This window comes from Protopterus annectens, chromosome 1.part1, assembly GCF_019279795.1.
Source record: "Protopterus annectens isolate FY-2018-M chromosome 1.part1, PAN1.0, whole genome shotgun sequence".
Lineage (NCBI taxonomy): Eukaryota > Metazoa > Chordata > Ceratodontiformes > Protopteridae > Protopterus > Protopterus annectens.
The window spans coordinates 1,033,301,927-1,033,327,063 of record NC_056726.1 but is presented as its reverse complement, the minus strand read 5'-3'; the positions used below and the strand labels follow the sequence as shown (position 1 = coordinate 1,033,327,063).

General features: G+C 42.6%; 1 protein-coding gene across 1 annotated transcript in view; it reads right to left on the bottom strand.

Annotated features, from left to right (window-relative positions):
* Positions 1–25,137, bottom strand: part of LOC122815301 (deleted in malignant brain tumors 1 protein-like) — a 1,941,982-nt gene that overhangs the window by 1,726,680 nt on the left and 190,165 nt on the right.

The window sequence follows — 25,137 nt, the reverse complement described above, 5'->3', positions numbered from 1 at the left end:
GTTCAACAATCCCTGGGCCTCCCCAGTGGTGCTGGTGCCAAAGAAGGATGGCAGCACCAGGTTCTGTGTGGATTACATGAAATTAAATAGTCACACAGAATCAGATGCTTACCCCATGCCTAGGACAGATGAGGCCCTAGAGCAGCTGGGTGGGGCTAAGTATCTTACAACCATTGATGTTACCAAGGGTTACTGGCAGGTGCCCTTGACTCCCAGTGCTAGAGTGAAGTCAGCCTTCCTGATTCCTTTCGGCTTCTATAAGTTCAAAAAGATGCCCTTTGGGATGAAGAATGACCCAGTGACTTTCCAGAGACTGTTCGATCATATCCAAGCAGGAGCAGGAAGGTTTGCCCTGGCTTACATAGATGATATTGCCTTCTACAGCCATTCCTGGCAAGGGCACCTTCAACATGTCAGGGTGCTGGGCAGACTACAGAGGGCAGGGTTGACCATTAAGCCGAGCAAATGTCAATTGGGAATGGCAGAGGTTTCCTACCTCGGACAAAGAGTGGGGAATGGCAAGATAAGGCCAGAACCTGCCAAAGTGGAAGCTGTTCAGGCATGGCCTGCACCTGTTACCAAAAAACAGGTGATGGCATTCCTAGGGACAGCAGGGTACTACAGAAAGTTTGTCCCCAGTTATAGTACCATAGCTGTTCCCCTCACAGACCTGACAAGGAAGAACTGGCCAGATAAGGTAGTGTGGACCCCAGCATGTGAGAAAGTATTCCAGAAGCTTAAAGAAGATCTGGGAGGACCTCCTGTGTTAGCCAGTCCAGAATACAGCAAAGAATTTGTTGTGCAGGAGGATGCTTCAAACTATGGGGTGGGCTGTACTTAGCCAGATTTCTTCAGAGGGAGAAGAGCACCCAGTGGTTTATAGGTTCATAGGTTCATAGGTTCATACTAGGCTATCTGCCCTGGGGCAATTATAAGCCTAGCCCGATTCTGTATGGCTTACACCACCCCTTGATTTTAGTATACTGTGCCCTTTTTAAGGTTTAGTTTACTGTGCCTCTGTCTAATAGTGACACGGGAGTAATCCCTGGGACAAACCTATGATCCCCCAGCCACCTATCGAGATTCTTCTTGAAGAGATTCAGTGAGGTACTCTGCCTCACATGAACTGGAATTCTATTCCAGAGCGAAGGGAGCCTCTGGGTTATGAACCTGTCCCTCCAGCAAGTTCTATTTATTTCTGTGCTGAGGTTCAAGTCCCTCGAGCGTGTGGCTCTAAGGGATTTAGATTTAGTGAGGTGGAGCATGTCCATTAATTCTGGATTTGACTGAATCCTGATTCTTTGTATGTCAGGCATAGATCGCCTCGAAGTAGGCGGTATGCAGCTGAGCAGAGCTGGAGTTTTTTTAACCGAGCAACATATGTCATCTGTTTGAGACCCTTGATCCTCTTGGTGAGATACTTTTGGGGTCTTTCTAATTGCTGCAGGTGTCGGGTAAGGTACATCCCAAAAGGGGCATTGTATTCTATGATGGGCCTGATGAGGGATGAATAAAGGGGCACGATTACCTCTCTTGATCTAGATGTGAAACCCTTCGTGATGAGGTGGGCTATGTAGAAGGTCTTTCTAACCACTTTGGCAATGTGGTTTTCAAAGGAGAGATTGCTATCAACTTGGGTCCCCAGGTCCCTAATAACTTTCTCTGTACTTAATGGGTTTCCGCCTATGTGGTAATTTGTGGGCACATTGTTTTTGCAAAGGGTATGACTATGCATTTTTTGGCATTTAGCTTTAAACCATGGCGCTGGCACCAGTTATCTGTCTCTGTGAGACCTTTTTGAAGGATGTTTTGTCAGCTGGAGAGTTGATTATGGCGCCCAGTTTGCAGTCATCTGCAAACTTGGTGAGCCATAGTCCTCCCACATTTTCCTGTACCTCGGAACAGTATATACCGAACAAGAGTGGTCCCAGGACAGAACCCTGTGGGATGCCACTTGTGACCGGTTTTGAGTCTGACATGGCTCCAGCAACTCTCACTCTGTGGGTTCTGTCTTTGAGCCAGTTTGTGACCTATCTTGTGACATAGGGGTTTATATTTAAGCTGGATAGCTTATCTATGATGCCCGAGTGGGGTATTGTGTCAAATGCCTTTGCAAGGTCCAGATAGGCTGTGTGGACTACTTTTCCTTCATCTATGGCTTTGGTGACTGTTTTGAAGAAGTCAACCAGGCTCAAAAGGCAGGATCTGCCCTTGACAAAGCCGAACTGGGTAGGATCTAGTGTCTGTAGGTCCCCAATATCTTTGTTTATGAGCTCCATGATGATCCTCTCCATAGCCTTGCAGACTAAGCTAGTCAGGCTTATGGGGCGATAGTTTCCAGGGTCCGTAGAGGCTCCATCTTTGTGGAGTGGGACCACTGTTGCTGTACGCCATTCTGTGGGCACATATCCTGTAGTGAGGCTGAGATTGTATAGCTGTTTTATTTGAGGGATTAGTTCCTCTTGGAGTTCATGTAGGACGCAACTTGGGACGCCATCTGGTCCCATGGAAGCAGTGTTTTTTGCTTTGGAGAGGGCAGCCTTCACCTGAGCATCAGAGATGTTTGGGAGGCAGCCCTCTGCCGGGATAGATACTTGCTCTTTTGGGGGGGGAAGGGGTGGAGAAGTTTGCACTGAACCTGTCTGCCAGGATATTGGCGATGTCTGTGGTTTCAGTGTATTTTTTGTAGTTTAGAATCAACTCAGAACAAGTCTGGGAGTTGCATCCCAGGTTTCTAACATAACTGAAAAAGCCTTATGATTGTCTTTGGTGTCCTGTGCAATTTTTCTCTCGAAGCTGGCCTTGGAGGATTTTATGAGGGATCGTAATTTTTTGCTAGTACTGATCAGAGATGCCTTCCCTATTAGGGATTTTGCTCTATCATGTAGTAGCTTCCTCCTTCTGTTGTACAGGTTATTTATGGCAGGGGTCCACCAGACTGGATGCCTGCCTTTGGATGATTGGGTCTTGGTTTTGTTTGGGATAGCATGATCCATGCATTCCTGGAGATATCCGTAGAATGCGTTTATATAGGATTCTGCAGTTTGGGCTGTAGTTTCCACTGGCCCTGGGACCTTGAAGGATTCCACTTTGGTTTTGAGAAGTGAGAAGTTCACTTTTGAGAAGTTTTTCACTGTGGTTTTCTGGGCTGGGGGTGGGGTCGGGATGTGGACATCCAGTGAAATTAATTTATGGTCTGATCTTACCAATGAGGGATATACTTCTGGTGTGGAGCATAGAGTCCCCATGTTGGTAATGATCAGGTCTAGTATGTTGTCCCCTCTTGTGGGAGTGGTGACTATTTGTTCCATAGCATTTGAGTTTATAATTTCCAGGAACCTTTGGGCTAAGGTGCTGGGGCTTGAGTAGTGCTCCCAGTCAATGGTTGGGTAGTTGAAGTCACCCAATATAATGGTGTTCGGAGATCTTCATGTTCTCCAATGTTTTCAGGAAAGCCGAGTGGGATTCCTGACTTTGAGAGGGTGGTCTGTAGGATGCTATAAACTGAAAAGCAGTCTTGCCCACTGTTAGTTGCACATGGATGGTCTCCGATACTTGCAATGCCACTAACCTGGAGGTGTGGATATCCTTGATAAATATGGAAACTCCCCTCCTTTTGTGGTTCGGTCCGGGTTTTGGGGCCGAAAAGCATGATATGATGTATAGCCTGGTAGTGCTGGGGTGCTCTCTGGAGCCTTGAACCAGGTTTCTGTCACTGCACAGATATCGATGTTCTCCATACTGAGGAGAGCTTCGAGTGCATGCATCTTGAGGTTAAGACTTCTGGCGTTTAGCAGCATTACCCTTAGTTTCTTGTTCCTTGTGCTGTCTATGGGGTGGGTTTGACTTTTGAGCCTTGCCTAAAAAAGGCACTATGGGGGTGGCAAGAGCCTTTGCCAATATCCGAAAGCCCAATGGTGACAGATGCAAGCTGTCCCTAGCGAAGCAACGTGGCTTGTCGAGCATGTCATTCCAGGCTGACAGACACTGGATCCCCTTTGAATGACACCAAAATTTTAGCCAATTGTTAAAATCGATCATTTTGTCTTTGTACTGTGGCATCATTCTAGGTGAGGGTAAGATGCTGCTCAAGGTCAGGGTCATACCAGTCTGGGCTACATGATCAGAGAGCTCCTCTATGTCTCTTTTCATGTAGTCCGGGGAGGTACGTCTCAGGTCATTCACACCAGCATGTACAATGACTGAGTCATATTTGTATTTGCTTTGGAGTGACCTGAGTGCTTGCGTTATGTGGCGGATCCTAGCACCTGACAGGCAGCTCACCGTGACCTTCTCTTTATTCAGCCTGGTGAGAGGGACGTCAGTGTGTCTGACAATAGAGTCACCTATTACAAGAGTATCAGGTGTGTTATTCAGCCATAAGGGCTGTGGCTGCTTGGCACACTGACTTTGTGGGTTATGTGTTGTGCGTGTTTTGTTTTGAGGTAGCGTTTGCTTGGATGTCTGCTTTGGAGGTCTCTGTTGCTTAGGTAGATTTTTTTTAGAGCCTCCAAGTATGTTTTTGTGTATTTATGTGTTTGGTTCGCTGATGTGGTGGGACTATGTGATACTGGAATTGTGTTGTGTGAGGTTACCTTCTCCTCCTGACTGGTTACACCAGTTTTGAGATGAGAGAGCTCAGCCTCCAGTTTGGCTAAATAGTTGCATCTCTCACATATATTTGAACCTCAGTCATAGGCTCCAACCCAGGGAGGAATGCTATGCAGCTGCAAAAAAGGAATGTCTAGCTATAATGTGGGCAATGCAGAAACTTCAGCCTTATCTGTATGGAAGAAAATTCACTGTAATGACAGATCACAATCCTCTAACATGGTTAAACAGAGCCAGTCAGCAAAATGCCAAGTTGGTAAGATGGAGTCTGGGGTTGCAAGCATATGATATGTCAGTGCAGCACAGCAGTGGGAGTAGCAATGCCAATGCAGATAGGCTCTCAAGACAGGGAATGGGGTAAGGTATACTCGGAAAGCCCTGACCCCCTCAAGCAGTGTTTTTCAAGGGTCACTTGAATAACTAGCTTGAGTTCTCCGGGGGGGGGGGGTGAAGATTGGGTAGAGATGGATGAAGGCTGTCAGCCTAGCCAAATAGAATTTGGTACATAATTCTGTCGTTTGTAAATATAAATGTTGAACTACAGGCTTGTTGTCTTAAATCTAAAGAAATAGTGTTACATGTGACAACAGTACACTCTTCGTGCTAAAGTAAAAACATGTTGTGACCCTTTGATCTAAAGTTGGCTCCAGTCTGTCTAGATGAAGAAGACCAGCTGCAAGATCACACAAACAGGTGTAAAATAATGTATTTTATTGATGTACCTTCCTGCAGCTGCATGATAACAAAAGAATGTAGTATCTGTTAGCCTGGGAACCCCCAGGAAGGTAGGAAAAATTATGTAATGTGTAGCCTGGGAACCCAGGAATGTGTAAAGATTGATGTAATGTAAACAGGACTGAAGATGTCAATTTAAACAGACAGCACCAGAAAGCATTAAGCATGTTTGTCTTGAACATCTAACTCAGCACTGCCTTATGCTCTATTTATGTAAGTAGTATGTTAGAACTTCTCCTAGAAGTAGCTAGGAATTAGAAAGATTAGGCTGTGTTTTTCTGTATTCATATCAGAACTTTCCTACTGTATTGTTTTAAGTATCTGTGATATCTGAACTCTTGACTAGCACTGTGTTGTAGTAGTATTGTCTTGTGTTATTATTTGTTATTAAATATTTTTAAACCCTTTCCACTGTGGCTGTTTTATGTAGAGATAATTTAAGCTCTAGAGTACATTGCATGCTTATAGTGATTCTGTTATCAAGCCTCTCCAATAAGCCTTGACTGCTTAGTTACACTTACCAATTGGATAATAATATTACACAGTAATAACTGGACACCCTTTTAAGGGGAAGTACTACTGTATATTCTGGGTAATAGGGGCACAGCTGGTGAACCTGTGCCAGCCTTTCCCAGGATAGTCTGTGTGGTTGTATGAACTCTTATCTCAAAACTGTGTGTGTGTGTGTGTGTGTGTGTGTGTGTGTGTGTGTGTGTGTGTGTGTGTGTGTGTGTGTGTGTGTGTGTGTGTCAGCTACTTGGGCAGGGACAAGAAGCACTGGTTGGACAGAGAGGGTACTGGAGGTTTTAGCTTGCCAAGCTAGGCTGAGATCTGGACCCTATAGCTGTGCCATTGGGGAGTCTTATTGGGGATCTGGAGATCAAGGGAGCAACCAGCCCCAGACTGTGATCTCTATGTGCTCTTAAGGGAAATTGTACTTTACTGTGTGTATTTGTTATCTTTTCTCTTATATGAGACACCCCTCACTGGTGTTAGTGGTGAGGAATGAGGCTCCTTGATTGCTGGGCCAGGGCACGGGTGTCACACACTCCTTGCAGTGTGAAAGTGCCGTACAGCACTTTACAATAAAAAGTGTCCTCGGCCACACACCTCTGAACCCCTGAGAGTAAGAAGTCTGGACAAAGGCAGTACAAAAAAATGGGGCAAAAGGCCATAAATAGGGACACTTTTAAATATTGCCCTTACGAACTTAGAAAGTTGATAGAATGACAGGTTTTGCATTAGCACTGGTTTTCATGAAGAGTATGTGGCCTGCAACTGACATGTTAATATCTGATATAGTGATATATATATATATATATTTATATATATATATATATATATATATATATATATATATATATATATATATATATATACACATATATATATATATATATATATATACATTTAAAATGGTTATATGTTTTTTTTCTACGGCATTTGAAGCGTAAGCGGGTTTGTGTGCAGCAGCGATTTGCTCAGCACTGCTTAAAATGGTATGAAGAGCTATTTAGAAATGTATAGCTGAAATCTTCACTGTGGATTTAGCTCAGTGGCTAGAGTTCTGGCTTTGTGTGCAGTAGGTGCATGGTTTTCAACTGTTACATGGGAAAGCATTGTTAAATTATTTTTTTTATTTTCAATGATGTAATAATTGATATTTGTTAACTATGTTAGTGTATCTAGTCAAACTTCCAGTGTCAGTCGATATATGTTGTGAAATCCCCCATGTAAATAAAAGTGTTCCATACAGTACAGTCACACTCCAAAGTAATGTAATCAAAGCACATAGGGGATGTCATATAAAGTAAAATATATACACTTAATAATATGTTAGTAAGGAGTAATTAATTTCCAATTTATTAATTTTCTTTAAATGAAAACTGAGCAATACTTAGCAGTGCTTAGCTGTGTTTAGCCGGTTTGAGCATTGCTAAGAAGTACAATTCTAAGCAGCAGTAAACCCAGCTAAGTGGATTTGAGGAGTGCTTAGCACTGCTCAGCATTTCTGAAACCAGCTAAGCACAGCTAAGCAAGGGTGTGTGTCTGAAGCTGGTTAGCTCTGCTTACCTGGCTTAAGGAAAACCTAAGTGTCCTCATGTACAGGGAAGGTGCAGATCTGCTGACAAGTGTTTACGTTTCAGCAGCATGTTTGCGTGGCTCAGCCTGGAGCTTACAAACACAGGAAATAAAAAAAAAACGGAAACACCTTTAGAAAAGGCAATCAACTAGAAATGTCTAATAATCCCTCTGGCACTCACACTGGCCCATTCAAACCACTCACTAATGCAGCTAGCAGGTGGAATGTATTCATAGTTAGCAAATCACACAGGCTGCATCTGTAGCACACCAGTATAAAGTATGCAGACAGTCTTCAGTCTGTTTTTTTCCCATATACTCTCCACCATTAGAGTACATGCTTGGGAATTTTAACTGACAAAATTATAGGGGTTACTGCTGCTTTGCTACATCTCTACATACTACAGACTGAAGACAGTGATGATGATGATGATGATGATGATGATGATTTATTTTATTTATTTTTTTTATTTTACATTTGTTGACCGGGCTAGTCCAGCTGGATACATATCCATTTTCAGCAGAGGCCCGGGGAGAAAAGCTCCTCGAGAGTACAAAACAAAGTATGACGTTAATCAAATAAAAACAGTAAATAAATTCACAGTTTAACAAATAGAAGTACTATATACAATTTAGCTATATTATGCAAAAAAGAACATATTGAAATAAATAGTTGGGTAACAGGTAAGTAAATAAGTACAGTACAGGAACATGCTAGAAAGAAGTGTGTTAACATAAGATACTAGAGTGACATAAGAGAGATATTAAGATATAAGAGATAGTCCAGATTAGTTAAAAGACAAGTTATGCTTCTGGATTCAAGTATGCAGGTAGATTATACAGACATTAAGATTTAGAGATTTAGTGAGAAGACAAGAGTTGTTAGTCTGGGTTAAGACAGGTGCATAGCCAATGTGTTTTAAGGTAGGATTTAAGCCTGATTTTGAATTGTGTAAGTGATGGTAGTGAGGTTAGGTCGCTGGGAAGAGAGTTCCAGGATTTACCAACGGTGTTAGAGAATAGAGAGTCCCCTGCCTTGTTGTTGGCTTTGTGTGTTAGTACTAGTATTTTAGTAGCTGAGCGCAGGGTATTAAGGTTACTGTAGGGAGTGATAAGGTTGGTAAGAATCGGTGTGTTACTAGGCTGATACAGGATTTTATAGGCAATTATTAATTGATTAAGTAGAAGTAGGTTGGGTAACTCTAGCCATCCAAGATTTTTATAATTAATACAGTGGTGGGTCCTAAATGTAGAGCCAGTTGCAAATCTTGCAATATTGTTGTAGGAGACTACTAGTTTGTTCATATTGGTTTTTGAGAGGTTAGTATAAATAGGGGAGGCATAGAGGAGGGTAGAGATTAAGTGGGTCTGGGCAATAGTAGATTTAGCTAGTGGGGTAAGAAAGGATTTGATTCTATATAGTGAGCCTAGTTTTTGTTAACTGATTTTATGGTATTGTTTATGTGGGCCTCAAAGTTAAGGTTATTGTCAATTAGTACCCCTAGGAGTTTTGTGTTAGAGTCAGGGGATATAATAGTTCCATTGTTAGAAGTGACAGTAAAGTTTAGAGGTGTGTGTCTATGGGTGGGAGTAAAAAGTAGAAGTTTGTTTTTTTTAGGATTTAGGATAAGACATTGATGTTGTAGCCAATCCTCAACTGTGTTAAACACTTTTGGGTAAGGGATTGTAGGTCTGCTGGATTTGGGGCTGTGCAGATTAATGTGGAGTCATCAGCATATTGTATTAAGGAGGCCTGAGGATTAACAGTGTACAGGTCATTGATAAAGACAGAGAATAGAAGTGGTCCAAGTATAGAACCTTGGGGACACCTAGTGAGATGGGGAGATGGGGAGATAGGTTGTTCTCCCACATGACTGCTTGTTGCCTATTGCTTAAGTAGGATTCAAACCATTGTATAGAAAGAGTATCAAGGGACAGGTTTTTCAGTGTGTTAATGAGAAGTTTGTGGTTAACCATGTCGAAGGCTTTGGAGAGATCAATAAAGAGGGCTGAGGATAGAGTGTTGTTATTGGTTTTATTTATACAGTTGGAGAAGGATAAAAGGTAGTAGTACTGTGAAATGGCCTGAAACCGTGTTGGCAGCTAGCTAGCAAGTTGTTGTCTATAAGGTGTTTTAACAGTTGCATATGAATGCATTTCTCCATGATTTTGGCTAAAGGAGAGAGTATGGCAATAGGTCTGTAATTGGATAGATCCCTAGAGTTTCCACCCTTATGAAGGGGGATAATATGTGCAATCTTCCATGTGATAGGAATTGCACCTTCAGAGATTGTTCTGTTAATCAGAATGGAAACTGGGTAGGCTATAGCATCTGCTGCTTTCTGTAGATATTCAGCAGGAAGGAGATCGGCAGCAATGGTGGTAGGTTTGAGTTTTTGCAGAAGGGTACGGATAAGGGATGTAGAGATGGGTTTGAGATGAAATGGTGGAGGTAAGGTAGTATTATGGGATGTTAGAGGTGAGCTATTGGGAGATAGTTGGTTGGAAAGAGACTGAATGGTTTCAGTGAAGAAGGTGTTAAAGGTTATTGCTACTTCCTTTGGATTGTCCTGGTCTGCACCTACAGGTGGGGGGGTGACAGTACGACCTGGGTGTAAGAGAGTATTTATACCTGCCCAAAATTTGGGGTGTCTTTGCTGGGTATTTTGGAGTTGCATGTAGTACTTTCTTTTATCTAACAGTATTGATTTTTTTGTGTCATTTCTTAACTGTCTAAACTTGATGTGATCTACATGGTTTTTGGTAGTACGCCATAAGGTCCAGATTTTATTTCTAAGCAGCATTTTTTGTTTTGTATCTTTTGAGAGCCAGGGGGCGGGTTTGTTTCTAATTTTAATGGTCCTTTTTGGAGCGTGGAGGTCGAGGATCTGTAGAAATTTACTGTTAAAGTAGATTACTGCTTCCTCTAGGGGTAGACTTTTAAGGGGTGCCCAGTTGCATGCTCTAAGTTCGTTTTTGAAAATATCAGGGTTAAATTTTGTTTTATTCCTCACTGTTCTATAGGTAATTGGATTTTGGATATCAGTCTTGTCTCTGATTATGAAGGTTAGAGCATGGTCGCTTATATCCTCAGGGAGTTCCTACTTTATAGCTTAGGTGATGTCTATTTATTAGTATCCAGTCTAGGGTGCTTTCAGTGTTGTTCTGTTTATTGGTCCTTGTTGGGGAGGTAATAGTTTGAGTAAAGCCATGTAAATTAAGATGGGTAGAGGTTGTTCTGAGGTACAGCTATTCCAATTTATATTAAAGTCTCCGAGTACTATTGTCTCTTGGGGATAGTTGGTTGATAGCCAATTCAGGATATTTTCTAGGTTGTTTGTGTTATTCCCTGGGGGAAGATAGACAGCAATAATATAAATAGATTTATGGTTATTGAGTTGGAGTTTGGAGATAAGTATTTCCTCATTATTAGTTGGAGGGGGCTTAGAGTCAATTGAGGTAACTTGTAGTCCAGACTTGTAAAGTATTGCTATTCCACCTCCTTTTTAGCTAATCGATCTTGTCTTAATGTGCTATATCCTGGAGGAGTAAATTCATTGTCTTGTATAGATGGTTTGAGCCAAGTTTCAGTAAGACACAGGATGTCAAATGAGTGTACATCTATGAGAGCATGTATTTGGGCAACTTTGTTATTTATGCTTCTTATATTAAGATGGGCTATTAATAGTGAGTTGGGAGGTCTAATAAGGGATTGGGTGGTAGTAGGGGTTGCTATATGGGTAACTGTAGGAAGTGTAGGGCTTGGACCTGGATTAGGTTGGATATCGCCATCTATTATTGATTGGAGTTGGTAGTTAAGTGTGATTTGTAGGACTTTACATGTAAGGAACAGAGATTTCTTGGCTTGAGGCCAGTAGTATTTAATGTGATTTAGTCTGTGGTATTTTGCCGATAGGTAGGTTATTGTGCTAGGTGTGTTTGAATGAGAATGAGTGTAGGCTATGGGAGTTGAGGAGGTTTGCTTTGTGGGTGGGAAAGGTTTATGTACTGGAGGTGTTCATAGAAAGTAAGTAGATAAAGTATAATAAGAAGATGTGTGATGATGTATGGAAGTAGGAGATTCCGTTTAGGATAGGTAGATAATAGTGGCATAGTGTCAGTGTAGAGATTAGTGGAATGTTAAGATGAATAAGTTGGATAGTGTAGGTGAGTATTGGGTGTGGAGTTTCTGGAAATTAAGGTGTGGTCTCCTATGATTGGTGTCTATTGAAGGTGATTGGTTTAGATGAATAAATGTAGAAGCAGTGGGGCGGGTGGGAATAGGGGGCAGGGAGGGGGCCGGAGTGAGCCCGAGGGGCGAAGGGAGGGGGATAGAGCCAGTGAAGGAGAAGGGCCCCAGGAACAATCAGTGAAATGCTGACTATTGAGGTAAGGTAAAGATGTGTCCAGAGGAGAGTGTGAAGTTGTAATAATAGAGGAGTGAGCAGTACTGGGAGAACAGAGAAAAGTTCAGGCCTGCAGTTAGATAATATGTGGATCAGAGCAGTGGGATAGACATGTAGGGCGAGTCCTTAGAAAAGGAGAATAGAAACAAAAATAGATAAGCCTTCCTAGTGTGCTTTAAAGTCAAGGAATAGAGGAGTGGAACAAAACTAAGCAGCTTAGTTAACCTGTGGGTAAAGTGATGAGGTGTGGGGGGGGGGTAGAATAAAGCGAGTGTACTGGCTGACCTGGCTAGGGAGCAGTCCTCAGTTACAAGGCATTAAATAGGTAAAATGTAATAACACTACAGTCATTGTAACACATACTTTCTAGGTTCTTTAGAGTTAGAGTCTTAGGGAGAGGAGTTTGCTCTATCTTATGGTACGGGTGGAGTCCAATTGGTTCAGTAAAAGGTATGTATTCTTGGCTTTCAGGCAGGACAGATTCTCAGTCACTAGTTCAAGGCTAGCAGAGTGGAGTGCTGGGTGAATAAAGGGAGAGAAAACAAAATTAAAGGTATCAAAGTGTTAGTAGCAGGCAAAAATGGCAGTTTCACAGAATACAAAATCCTTAGATGACATTGCTAAGCACATTCAAAAATATAGCACAGTACAGAGAGGGCAAAAATTGTAGGTGACAAAGTGTTAGTGGCAGGCAAAAATTAGCAGTTTATCAGAAATAAAAACTTCCTTATTTGACGTTACTGGGTACATTCAAAAGTATAGCACTGTACAGAAGACTACTATAACCCTTTCAACAAATTAGGTTCAAAGCAACATAACCTGATATTATCAACATAGGAAAAATTATAGCACTGTTACTGACAGACAAGAATTACTTAAAAGTAAAGAAAAGCAGAAAAACCCCTTTACTATTAGCGGAAGCAGAACCAAAAACGGCATATAGCCAGTATAATTACAACTGCGCAATCAATACAGGTCACAAATCCTTGTACATAAGTAAGTAGGGCTCACAATCTACAGTCGGGAGCATCAATAGCCTAGAAGAACAAAGTCTACCTGATTCAGGGATCAGTGCCAATAGTAGTAGTTATTAAGAGTAGGAAGATTAAAGCCTAATATCAAAACTATACATCTCCTTAGTAGCAGAAATCAGCTGACACACATCCCAAACAGGGAAAGTGATCTTTCAGCTGTGAAGCACCACAACGCTAAAAACACCATGTGATGCTGACAACTGGCTCAGACCAAGGAGGAGAAGAGTTTTCAGACCCAGGGTAACCTTTCAGAGGCTACACGAGCTGGAGATAATAGATTGCTACAGGGTGGACAGAGACATACTTCATCAAATCACTGAGCTCTGCCAGTCTCACCTCAGACCCAAAGCCAACAGAATGAAACCCATCACAGTGGAAACAAAGTTATGTGTAGCCTTAAGAATACTAGCTACAGGTACTTTCCATAGACCTACTGGGGACATCATGGGGGTCTCACCGACATCCGCTTCCAGGGTACTCCACTAGTTCCTGGATGTCATGCTAAGATGTGCCAGTGAGCACATTTATTTCTCCAGCACCCCTGAGGAGAGGACCAGCATTATGCATTTCTTTCACCATGCAGCAAACTACCACAAGGTACTGGATGCCATAGACTGCACCAATGTCCACATCAAAGCACCACCCAGTAAAGAGGGTAGATTCTATGTAAACTGCAAGGGCTATCACTCCATCAACTGTCAGGTCATGTGCAATGCCCAGGGCATTATCATCAATGTGTGTCCTGGCAGCCCTGGCAGTTAGCACGACTCCCACATCTGGCATGCCTCACAGCTATATCAGGCATTTGGCAGGGGGGACATCCCATACAGCTATCTCATGCGGGATGCTGGCTATGCACTGGAACCATGGATGATGACACCCATCAGAAATGCACATGCACACACACACACACACACACACACACACACACACACACACACACACACACACACACACACACACACACACGCACACACACGCACACACACAGAAGAGTACCATAATCAGGCACATGCACAAACTAGAAACATAGTAGAGTGTGTGTTTGGGCTCACAGTTCAACTGTCTTGACATATTTGGTGGAGCCCTGCAGTACTCTCCAGCCACATGTGCACACATGTTCATAGTATTTGCCATGCTACATAATATAATCCTGTGAAAACAGCTGCAGCAAGAACAGCACAGGGAAAGGGGACACAGCCCCCCCCACCACTGCCAATGTCTCCTCATGCACAGAGGGACTCAGAGGAGGAACCCCATGAGCTTATCCCTGTAGGCTGATGTAGGTGTGCCAGGTATGCCCTGGCCTTGGCAAAGAGGCAACACATAGCACATATACTAACACCCTAGGGACCCAGGGACTGACAGCTCTCTCTGACTCACATACACAGTAAAACGGATGCCACACACATCACACTACCTTTACCTTACCATGTATAGGCAGTGTACTGTGTGCATCCGAAAGAGTCATCCCTCAAGCATTGTCCTCAAAACTGCAGCAGGCATAAGGTAATTCACTCTTCTTAACAACAAATGAATGCTGTATTACATTGTGCTAGCATATCTATGGTATGGCTGCATGTATGCAAGGGAATGGAGTGGCCACAGGGATAGCAGGAGACAGCTATGTGGGGCAACAAGAAATGTCCATCAAATGCTGGCTTACCCAGAATATGCAGTAGCCCCCTAGGTGACAAAACTCACTGCAGTATATGTGGGAGAATAACAAACTGTGGGGTCATAGGTCATATGCATGGATGTCTATGTTGGAGTCCCATACACAACACTCAGCCTCTCACAGCAAGTCAGCTGTACAAAGCCAGAGATTACAGCAGGTATTGCAGTTGCCTTAACTCTCTGAAGGGTAAAAAGTCTGAAACTCAAATGTCTGTCATAACTGTCTAGCCTTTGATACATTGTGATATGCCAGTATTCTCCAAGACAAGCACAATACTATGCTAAATGATATCAAAATGTACAGCAAACATCTGGGCAGTCTGTGGAAATGTTTGCAGTTGAAAGGTATGCCCCCTCCCTCAATGCACCTGTCTTCCCGTAGCAATACAGGGACATTCATGTTTGTAGGGTAATAGCAGCAGAGCACATATTTCCAGGTCTGTCACAATCAACTTGCTAACTTGTAGCATGTCTGCAATATGCATGGGTCAATGAGCTATGTATATGCATGGTTAATGTTGTCAGGAAGTAGGCAGTACTTACTGTTGGCTGTTGTGGCTTAGTGGTTTAAGTACAGTACAGTACTATGCTTGTCCATGTTTCCAGACTGTCCATTCAAACTATGTTGCTTGTCAGCTACACCTTTTGGTAGGAGTAGTACATACCATCCAGACATCAATATCCATTACTGCAGGAAAGCTGGAAAATTCAGGGACAGGGAGCCACACATCTGGACAGTACACAGCTTGGAGTAACCTACACAGTGCCTAGTAGGACAGCAGGACTTTGAAAGTCAGTGTAGTGCCAGGTTATAATTGGCTGCCTCCTTACTGTGTCAGTACTGACAACAAGTCACTGGGCACCAGCCATACCCATGCAATGACAGGGTGTCACAGAAGGACCACTAGTATGCCTCATATAGCTGTTGTGCTTGTCATAACATTTCATTTGCCTGCCAAACTACTTGCAATCAAGGTTGTTGTAAAAACATCAATGGCAGACAGTGGAGAAGCAGATGTCATACTCATAAGAAAATGCAAGCTAATTCCAAGCCTTTCTCCAAACTGTCTATGTTTAGAAGGCCAATATTAACACCTTGTGCCCATGTGAGGGCCTGTGTCTGACTGTCATATATGGTCCTGTCCAGATGTCAGTCTGTGATGGTTGGACAGCTATGGCCAACATCTAGCCTTAAAATAAAATTTCAACACAAACTGTCTGAGGACCACAGCAGATGTAGGGGTGCAAAGATGGACAACCTGCTAAACAGGTTCTGTTCTTCTGACTTCTACATCTCAAAAACTGACCACAGCCTTCTAAGGAAAGCTATCAGAGCTACACACCACCGTCCCCCTCAGAAGATGCAGACAAATATGTTGAACAGTATGCCAGTGCATTATACAAGTACCTGTACAACTACATGTACTCAGCCATACCCAGCAGAACTAAAACCTGCATGTCATGGAAACACAAACCTATGTGGTGGGCATCCTCTATCAACAGGCTTTACAACAAAAGGAAACAACTGCTGTCCAAGGGTAAAAAGGCACAAATGCCCAACTGGAAATACGCCCTCCTTAGCCTCAACAAACAAAGTAGATTACTTGTGACATCCTCCAAAGCCAATTATGAATTAATACTAGAATCTGAAACAAAGGCTAACCACAAAGTCTTTTTCACTTACGTCAGCAACATCCATAGCGAACATCATTTTTTTTCTGAATTAAATCTTAATGGTGCCACTTACACTGATCCTGTTGACTTAACTAACCTGCTATCAGATAGTTTCACTGCAAACATCACCCCCCTGTCCCTGCCCAAAGGCACATTCCACATCCCCAATACTTCGCCCGCATGTCACATCTCCACAAATCAAGTGTTGAAGTCCCTATTCAAGCCAAACAACACAGCTGCCATGAGACCTGATAGTATTCCAGGCTGTAGTCTGCAACATCTCTAGCAAGATGTAACCTTGCCATTGACACCCTACTCAACAATATCCAAAGTACAGGCCTCATTCCAGCAGATTGGAGAACTACCATTGTCAGCTCTTTGCACAAAGGTTGGGCCACTACTGACCATGGGAACTATCACCCCATTAGCTTGATAAGTCTGATCTGTAAGGCCATGAAGCATATTATTATTAACATCATAAACAAGGACATAGGCAATCTCCAAGCACATGACCCCACCCAGTTTGGACTCATCAATGGCAGGTCTTGCCTGTTGAACCTGTTTACCATCTTTGAGACTGTCACCAAGGCATTGGATGAGGGAAGGTCAGTACACACAGCTTACTTTGACTTGGCCAAAGCCTTTGACACAATCCCCCACTCGGGAATCATCAAAAAGTTAACAGAACTTGGTGTAAATCACTATATCATCATGTGGGTGCCCAACTGCCTCACTGATAGGACTCACAAGGTCAAAATAGATGCCACTACATCTGATAGCAGACCTGTCACTAGTTGTGTCCTCCGGGGAACTGTCCTGGGACTGCTATTGTTTGCTATCTACTTCACAGAGGTCCAGGAAAAGACAAAAGGCCTGTGGCTGACCAAGCTTGTGAATGACTGTAACTTGGGTGCTGTCATTGACTCCCCAAATGATGTTAACATAGTTCAAAAGGGTCTTACAGCAACAAATGACTGGCACCAAAGTCATGGCCTTAAGTTAATTGCAAAAAAAATGTATTGGCATACCATTCATTAAAAACACAGCCCCTACTGATTACCACATTAGCAGCAAACCCCTATGCACACAACCTGTGCTGAGAGACATGGGTACACAACTTGACAACAATTTCATGTTTGACCATCATGTAGAGGCAGTGGTCAGAAAATGCTTTTACTTGGGTCATCTCATAAGTAAAGGGATTGCATCTGGAAAAAATGAGGTTATTACCTCTCTGTACTCCTCCCTCATTAGGCCAATAATTGAGTACAATGTCCTGTTTGGTATGTACCTCTCCAAACACCTGCACCAACTGGAAAGGCCACAGAAATACTTTGCAAAGAGAACCCATTGTCTCCAACACCTGTCCTATGTGGACAGGCTCAAATCAGTATCACTCTACTCTGTATCATACATATTGCTCCAAGGTGACCTGTGTCTTGCCTACAAGGCAATCTCAGACCATGCTCTAATAGAAATGCTCCATATCTGTACATCTAAGCCCTTGTGAGTGCCCCATGAAAAGTCTCATATCTAATATATGACATTAACAAACTCTCCTGGAGAGATAGATGTGTCTCCCAGAGGCTGACCCATCTCTGAAATACACTCCCCATACACGTCAAACAAAGTAAGTTGCTGACCCTCTGCAAGTGCAACCTTGATGAATGGATAGCCAACCAAACATCTGTCCCAGGGGTGCCACCTGTGTCCCTCATTGACAGGGCTGACAGCTGCTGATAGTGATTTCTTTTCTGGGGGTATACTCTGGGCTAGGCTTGTAAGGGCTCCAGAGCCAGTAGCCTAGTAATCACCTATGATTCCATAAACAGGTAGACTCAGAGTTGTAATGTCCATAACCCTGTGTGTGATGTTATGACTTTTACCCCACTCACACCAGAAATGCAAATACATAACAACGGCAACTGTGGACAAAGCCTGTGACTACACTACAGAAGGACAAAGGGACACATACGAGGAAGGGGAACCACTGGCCAGACAAATGGAGAATGTGCAAACCAGAACAAATTGTGCAATAACATAGATTCTCTGCAGTGTATGCAGTCAGTAAACATCATCCACAACTACACAACACACGCCCGCATATGTGGGGCTCCTCAACAAATAAAAACCCAAACAAAGGACACCTGAGAGCCAAAAACACATGAGAATTCCACAAACCTCCACACCACATATCATGCATAGTCCACACACCACTGTCAGGCAACCACTAAGGCCCAAGCATTAACCCGACATATTACTTACCTCCGCCATAGTGGCTGTTTCAGGGAAAGTCATGAGGTCGATACTACCAACACAAAACTCACAACAGAATGCAAATTAAAGGTCATGCTGCTAAATGCTAGGAGTCTAGGGTCTATATTAAATCAGTGAATGCTTAAAAAAGCGAACGCTGATTTATTGACCCCATGTAAGTGAAAGCTTACAATCCCAAACACTCAGAACAACAATTTTTTTTTCCCAGGGAAAAAAAAATCGCTGTTCCACAAAAAATAAAAAAAATAAAAAGTTCAAAACATTACATAAAGTGGGGGGCTTTGCCCCCCACAACCCCCTGATGTGGGGGGGCGGTGCCCCCCACACCCCCTACTTAAATATGCCAACTCCAAGATTGCATTACAGTGACAAAAATGGCAAAGTAACGGATGCGGTGAAGGGATTTCTTTCCCAGGGAAAGAAATCGCTTATATGCCATTTCGCTATTTTGCTGTTTCATGCTTTCAAGTTCGATCAAGATGCATTCAAAGGATTGCATCTTTGATTATATAATAGGAACCCAGAGTCTAAATAGGAAAATGCACGCATTGCAAGCCTTCTTAACCCTGGAAGATGGGGAGATTTGTGCACTCACAGAAACCTGGGCCACAGCTGTGGAGAGCAACCCATCCTTACCTGATCACTCATCCTATCACACAGCCAGACCCCAAAATGTGGGCAGCAAAGCCAAACAAAGTGGAATATAAATATATATTTAACAGACACACACCTCCAGGCTGGTCAAACAGTCTGACGCACATGAGACACTCCAAGTGCAGTTAACCATGACAAGACCCCTATTTAAATTATAGGTAGCTATAGGCCAACATATCTGACTCAGGATACCCACCCCACATATCTGACCCTCTACAAATCTATCAAGATTCAACCCATTACCTTGATCCTGGCTGACTTTAACTACCCAACCATAGATTGGAAAACCAACCATGCCAGAACAGAAATGCACAGAGATTCCCCCCATCTTAATGCTAAATGCTTAGGACAGCTACTTGATGCCCCCACAAGATGTACTACATATGTTGGACTTGGCAGTAACCTACATGATTAACCACGGCAACACCCCTACAGTATCATCCTCCCTGGCAAGACCCCACAAAATAGTGGTCACATTCGATATCACCATCTCTCCTAACCCCCTCTAGCGATGGTAAAATGAAAATGTCTTCCATGCTGATCACAACCACCTGAGGGATAGTATAAACAGCTGCACAATCCCTTACCACACTGAAAGAATGGCACCAATGTCCAAATGTACACCAAAATACTAATATATATATATATATATATATATATATATATATATATATATATATATATATATATATATGCATGGAATTAGGAATATCTGGCAGGACAACATCATCATCCTCAAGGGAGAGTAAACCTGTCTGGAAACATCTGCAATAAAGGAACTATATAACAAAAGGATAACATTGCTTTCCAGGACCAAGAAGGAGCAGGTGCACAATTAGTAGTAATCTGTCCTTAGCCTGAACAAGCAAATAAGAGCATCAGTGAAATCCTCTAAAGGCAACTCCGAGTCCAAATTGCCCACATCTAAGACAGACAATCATAAGGCCTTCCTCACATATGTCTGCATTCTCAGAGGAAGTTCCCAGATCTGTGCAGAACTGGTGGTCAGGGACACCACATACACAAATGCTGTAGATATAGACAATCTACCGGCTGACAGATTCAGCAGAAATGTTTCCCCTCTGTCCCACATCAGTAAAGCACAACATCCCCAGTACCTGACCACCCAACCCTTATCACTAGGGAACAGGGCATCAATGCCCTCTCAAACCCAAGAAGACAGCCTCCATGGGACCTGAATACATCCCAGGCTGCAACCTACATGAACTTAGGCATGAACATGCAGCACCATTACACACCCTACTCAACGAAAGCCTGAGTACTGGCTTTGTCCCAGCCAAGTGGCAGACAGCCACTGTCATCCCTTTACACAAATGTGGAGTGTTCACCAATCCAGGAAATTAAAGACCCATCAGCCTAACTAGCCTGATCTGCAAGGCCATGCAAATGTTTATCATGGACCTCATTAACAGGGACATTGGCAAACTCTAAATATTCAATCCCACAAAGTCTGCCTTTGTCAAGGGAAGGTATGTCAGTGAAATCTGGTTGACTTTCCTGAGACAGCCAACAAAGGCATGGATGAGGGAAATATTGTGCACACCAGCTACCTTGACTTGGCCAAAGCCTTACACACTATTCCCCACTTGGCCATAGTATATAAACTCTGTCAACTAGGCAGAAATCCATATGTTACCAGATGGGTATCAAGCTGTCTCATTGATAGAACCCACCTAATCATTATAGGGGTAGCCAACTCAAGAAGTACACCCATAATGAGTGGCATACCCCAGTGATCAGTCTTTGGGCCTCTGTTATATGGGATATAATTCCCTGAGGTGCAGGCCAAAAACAATGGCCTATGGCTGACCAAGTTGGCAGATGACTGCAATCATCGATTCCCAAAGTGATGTGGACATCCTCCAACAGGGTCTCACCAAAACAAATGGCTACTGCCAGAAACATGGCCTCAAGCTGAATGCCTGCAAATGCATAATCATCCCTTTTGGAGAGACTGATGTCCCCACATATTATCACATTAACAGCAATGTTCTACATACACAGTCAGTAGTGGGTATTTGGCCAACTAGACTGATAACCTGAATTCTGAGCACCATGTTGCTTCTGTTGTACAGAAAGCTTCATAGATGGGCCAACTCAAAGGTAAGGGTATCCCATCTAGGGACAAAGAGGTCATAAGATCCATGTAATCTAACCTTATAAGGCCAATTATTTTGTATAATGCCCCTTTTGGCATGTACCTCACAAAGCACATGCAGCAGCTGGGGAGACCACAGAGGTTCCTCACCGGGAGAATCCAGGACCTCAAACACCTACCCTACACAGATAGGCTGAAAGCTCTGTCCCACTACTCAGTTCCATACATAATCCTCAGAGGTGACCTATGTCTGGCATACAAAGCAATACAAACCATGCATTGATGGGACTGTTGCACATTTGGAAGTCAAGGCCCAGTTGATCAACCTGTAGGATCAGCATCAACCTGGTCTGTGATATTAATAGGGCTTATTGATGTGACAGATACATATCCCACAGCCTCCCCATCTGTGGAATACACTCCTTGTCCACATCAAGTCGAGTACCTCAATACCCCTTCTGAAGTGCTCCCTGTATGAGTGCATGGGAAACAGAAAATACAGTCCTGTGATTCCACCTGTGTCCCTGTTGGACAGGGAATCTGGGTGCTGGCATGTCTTAACATGGGCTACACTCTCATCTGCGAGGGTTATTAGGGCTTCAGAGCCAATAGCCTAGTAACCTCATATCTACCTATGAACCTATAAACAAATGTCTGTCAGTGGTTCACAAGATTTCAAACAAAACTCCTCAAGTTTACATAATTTTGATATAGAGCTTTTAACACTGCATAGATAGAAACTGGTGAAGAGTGCTGCAGTTGAACAGTTCAGATAAGTGATTGTATAAGCTGCTGATGATGTAATAGTTGAGATGATATTTAAATACATGTGTTTTGTTTCTCAAAATGTCTGATGAAGTGCCAGGAGGCACTAAAGCGCTCACATATCAGTTAATAAAGAAGTTTTTATCTCCAGTATTGCCATGTTTGTTGCCTTTCTGCTTTGGACATTGGTTCACCACATTACTCTTTACTGCTCTGCCACTGACATACTAGGAAATCACAGTGCTATGTAAAATATATCATGCATATTATGGAAATCTCTGCTCAGTATAATGCACTCTGTACCCACACCAGGATATGACTTTTCAGTAAAGAAGAATAACATACAACCAGGAGATCCCTAGCTGGTATATCACTGAAGTGCTGGACTGTTTACACAGCTTCATCAGCCAATTGGCTGTAGCCACACCTCTCAACTGGCCGGATTGGGTGAGAATCTATAGTTTGGCTCATAATTTTGGTCTGCACATCATACATCTTGTATTTCTCTGGTGAATCACTGTCATGATATGAGGATTTCTGTCAGTAAGTAATGACACAATACATTTCAGTGTCAGATATCATATATGTCAGAAACTGTCTGCTAAAACAAAATATGTTATTCTAGCAACTTTCTACATTTATAAGAGCAATATTTACAGTACCTCCCTATGTTAGGGTCATTATCCCCCCATTTTGGCAGGCTGTCTCCAGGTTTCTTGCACTAACAGGTTGAGAGATATGGCTGTAGCACACAAAACCCCGGACCAGAGTACATCGATCTCTGGAATGGAGTCCCACTCTTACTATAGAAAGTCATACTGAGCATGCTCCTACTCTTGAATTACAGCCCATGTCTAAACCCACATCAGACTATATAACTGTATTGTGCATGTATGCCATTGCATACAGACAGCTATGTACACCTCAACTGTCTGTACCCACACCCATCGCACAGGATTACCCTCAGCTATCTATAGGTGTCCGATATGTAATATATCTGCATTTTGCATGTGATACACAAACATAAATATGGGCAAAATGTAAAAATATTTCAAGCATACACACACATAGACATGGAGAAGAGAGGGACATACAGTGATATATATATATATATATATATATATATATATATATATATATATATATATATATATATATATATATATATATATATATATATATATATATATATATATATATATATATATAAATATATATATATATATATAGAGAGAGAGAGGGAGAAACAGAGAGTGAGTCATAGACAGGGATACCCTGAAAGGCCTAGAGTGATGTCCTGCTGTAGACAATTGCATACCAGTTGTAACTAGTCACATGTGCCAGCATGAAGGTGAGCTCCATTGTGCAATAGTAGTAAGGTAGGGGTTGTAATATCACATCACCCACCTTTGTGTGTGCATTTGTATGTTTGTAGGTTAAAGTATTTTGAGGCCTTTCCCACCCAGTACACTTCCAATTGTCCTACTTTACAAGATCTGCTGATGTCATTCACCTTAGAAGTACTTTTGGACACTCTTCAGCCCTGTAAGCTCTGTGGTATGTGCAATAACTACATAACACTATAGTACACATAAATAAATAGGTAGGCATTCTAATCTCAGTCCTGGTAAATGTGTGTGTGTGTGTGTGTGTGTGTGTGTGTGTGTGTGTGTGTGTGTGTGTGTGTGTGTGTGTGGTACATCTCCCATTACCCTACTTTACAAATCCCACTGATGTCATTCATCCATGTCAGGTGCAATAACTGCATAACACTATAGTATAAATAACTAGATAGGGGTTCTAATCTCAATATTGACAACTATACTACTCTGTGTGTGAAGCATATCTGCTGTAATTATACAATTTTAAGGCCTGTTGACCCCCTCACCATGGCATTTCTTTAAAGAACCTGTTGATGGCATCTGGCTTACAAGCACAGTCACACATTTTCTAACACAAAGGCAGATTTGGGTGTTGGCTTTGAGATTGTGGACATATGTGAAGAAGGCCTTGTGATTGTCCTTGGTGGATGTGGCCAATTTGGACTCAAATTTACCTTTTGATGGTTACACCGGTGACCAAATATGCTTGTTCATACAAAGGAGTGATTGCTGCCAACTTGTCACCTGCTCTTTCTTCGCCCTGGATAACTAAATTTTCCTTCTATTATACTGTTTGGTTATTGCTGCTGTCCACCAGACAGGTTTAAACTTCCTTGAGGAGGAGGATTTGGTCCTGTCAAGTATTGCGGAGTCCATACAGCTATGTAGGTGCTCATATATTTTGTTGGTGTAGGCTTGGACATTAGTTCAAGTTCCAGTAGAAGGGGAAGTGGCTGTGAAGCTGCTTATACATGCTCTGAGAAGATTGTATTCAGCTTTGGAAATGTTTTTCTGTTTGCCCATAACGGGGGGGGGGGGGGTCAGGGTAGATGGTGACTTCAAAAGTGATCGCTTTATGGTCGGATCTTAACAAGGAGGATGACATAGTAGGAGTGCTATAGTGGCTACTCATGTTGTTTATGACCTGGTATAGGATATTTACACCTCTCCTAGGAGTGTCGACCACCAGAGGCAATGCATTGCCATTGATGAGGGTTCATGTTTGGGCTAGAATAGGTTTTGCACACTATGGTTGTGTACTTTAAGTCACACGTAATCAAGGTAGAGGGTTGAATCTTGATGGATTTAACTAAGTCAGGATTAGTGGAGTGGGTATCCTGTGTCCTGGTTGTGGGTCTGTAGCTAGCTATGATATGAATATGTGTTTTGCTGAAACTTACCTGTACTTGGTGTGTGTCATGTGGGTAATACCATTTGACCAGCCTGGAGGTGTGTATGTCTTTGGTAAGTATTGTAACTCAACCTCCTTTGCCTTTGTAGCCCTCCATTTGGAGTCTGAAAGTATAGTAGATGGGTAGCCTGGTAAGGTTGGGGTGCTCTCCACAGCTTTGAAAAAGGTTTCAGGGACTGCACAAATGTTAGCACCCTCCAAGGTAAGGGATGTTTTCAATGATTGCAGTTTCATGCTAAGACTCTTAGCATTTAGCAGCATGACCTTTACATTTCATTTAACTTACTTTTCATGTTGCTAATATTGTGCT